This window comes from Echinops telfairi, unplaced genomic scaffold (assembly GCF_000313985.2).
Source record: "Echinops telfairi isolate 266 unplaced genomic scaffold, ASM31398v2 ScPeMD7_7401;HRSCAF=8416, whole genome shotgun sequence".
Taxonomy (NCBI): Eukaryota; Metazoa; Chordata; class Mammalia; order Afrosoricida; family Tenrecidae; genus Echinops; species Echinops telfairi.
This window is the reverse complement of record NW_022111301.1, coordinates 8,949,138-8,951,819: the sequence shown is the minus strand read 5'-3', so window position 1 is coordinate 8,951,819 and position 2,682 is coordinate 8,949,138.

Sequence of the window (2,682 nt, the reverse complement as noted above, 5' to 3'; positions counted from 1 at the left end):
TTTAATAAACTAACAATTTGTGTTCTTTTAAATTATTTACATTATTAAATTAATATAATAAGTTAAGACACAGTTTAAAATAAACAGAAGAAGAAACCCCCAAATTCATTGCTGTCGAGTCAATTCTGACTCATATTGACCCTATAGAATGAGGTAGAACTGCCGCTTTGGGTTGCTGAGGCTCTAACTCTTCATGGGAGTAGAACACCTCCTCTTTCAGCATCTGTGGAACTGGTATTCTCCGGTGACCTTTGTGGCTGTTTTCATTTAGCTTCACTTGGAGATAGGAAGCTCTATCCCAGATCCAAAGGAAGAACTCCTCTTGGCTCCTTTTTCTTGGTGGAACAAGATCCCATCGAAACAGAAAAGCAAATCGTTGTCAATCATTTCCCTGCGGTATAAGGTGATTGCACTTGTAACATCATCAATTTTTCCAGTGACACATCACTCTGGACACTGTACATATGGGGAGTCTATGCAAGTACAGCTCCACCATGATTCCCTCCCCATGACTTGCTGCTCCACACAGTTCCATTTTCCATTGACTGAGCTCTGTTTACCCTAAGTATGGGGGTTGGTGCCAGAATGAAACTTCCTGGATCAGTTCTTCCAAGGTCAACCCCCTACCAAACTAGTTAAAACCTGTAATGTTGCTGAGAGAAGATCATTGAGGTATCAGATATATATGGTGATTCTGGGTGTCTTTCCATTAGGTGCCCACAAATCTGGGGGTTCCCACCAAGGTCCAATGACTGCCTCTTCCACAAGTCTGGGGTAGCCACTCTCTGATTCCTCTGCTTTCTGAGTACCTCAGACCTCAGTCCAAGGGTGCAGGCACCTTTGAGGCATAGGTCAATTCATTCTGCCAGGACTTTATGCTAAGCCCTTCTGGTGTAGCCCCTGGGTTAAGCCATGCTGCCCTCAAGGTCAGCATCCAAGGTCATCATGGTGTTTAGTCCGTGGAGCGTTTCAGTAAGCATTGGGTAGAAAAGTATTCGTAGTTTCTACCCTGGGACATAAAATCTGACCCATTGCCTCCCTAGGTTCCCTGCACTCATTGTTTAGCATACTTCTCAATGTGAGGTTACTTCTCCCCATCATTCACCATACTCACCAACAGAACTTTCACTGTCTCATCCAAAATGTAGATACTCCTCTCCCCTGGTCTTGGCTTGATTTTCTGGCTCCTTATAATAGTGGATTCATACAATACTTCTCCTTTTGTGATTGACTTACTTCACAAAGCATAATGGCTTCCAGGTCCTTCCTTGTCATGTGATGATTCATGCTTTCATCACCTTTTCAGGGATGCATAATATTCCATTGTGTGTATGTACCATTGATTCTTTATCCATTCTTCCACTATAGGGCATTTAGAATGTTTCCAGTTTCTCGTTTTTGTGAACCAGGCTGCCATGAACATGGGAAAGCATACCTCTACTTGTGTTGCGTCTCTTATTTTCTCAGGACATATGCCAAGTGGTTATATTGTTGTCAGATGGGATTTCAATTCCCGGTTGCTTTAAGTATCACCCTATCATTTTCCACAGTGGCTGTGTGTATTTACAAGTCCACATCACCTGCAGCATTTGTCATTTTCTGGGTTGTTGTTTTTTAATTTGGGCTAGCATTTTAGGTGTAAAGTAGTATCTAATTTTGGTTTTAATTTTCATCTACCTGATGGCTAGTGATGATAGGCCTTCTCATTGATGATCCTGAGAGCTTGGGGGTTTACATTTAGGTTTTTAATCCATCTTGAGTTATTTTTTGTGAATGGGGAAAGATGTGGGTCTTGTTTCATTCTTCTACATATGGAAATCCGATTTGTCCAATACCATTTGTTGAAGAGGTTGTCTTTCTCCTATTGGATATTTCTAGGATATCTTTTGTCAAAGATTAGATGCCTGTAGGCTGATGCATTATGTCTGGGTTTTCTATTCTGATTCATGGGTCCTGGTGTCTCTCCTTGTACCAGTACTAGGCAGTTTTGACTACTGTGGCTAAGTAATATATATTTTAGGTGAAGTAGTACTAGCCCTCCTACTTGGTTCTTCTTTATAAGAAGTTCTTTTGCTTATTCTGAGACTTTTTCCTGCCTATATCAAATTGGTAAATTTCCCCTTTATTTAAATAATTTATTTGGTTAGGGTTAAGGTTAAAAAAAAGAAGAATTTATTTGACATTTGGATTGGTATTGCATTGTATCTATAGATTGCTTTAGGTAGTATTGACATTTTCACAATTTAAGCCTGTCTATCCATGAAAAAGGGATATTCTTCCATTTGTACGTTCTTTTTAGTTTCTTGTAGTAATGTTCTGTATAGTTCATTTTGTTTCTTTAATTAAGTTTATTCCTAAGTATTTCATCTTTTATGTGGTCATTGCAGATGGCATTGCTTTCTCAATGTCTTTTGCATAGCTCGCTTCACTGGCATACAGGAATCCCATTTATTTCTGATAATTAACTTGTACCCTGATACCTTGCCAAATTTCTGGATTGTGTCCAGCAGGCTTTGTGTGGAGATCTGGGGTTTTCTATAAATAAGATCACACCATTTGCAAACAGTGATAGTTTCACCTCTTTCTTCCCTGTCTGTACTCCCTTGATCTCTTTTTGTTGTCTGATGGCTCCAGCTGAAACGGCCAGCACAATGTTGAGTAAGAGTCATGGTAGGAATTGTC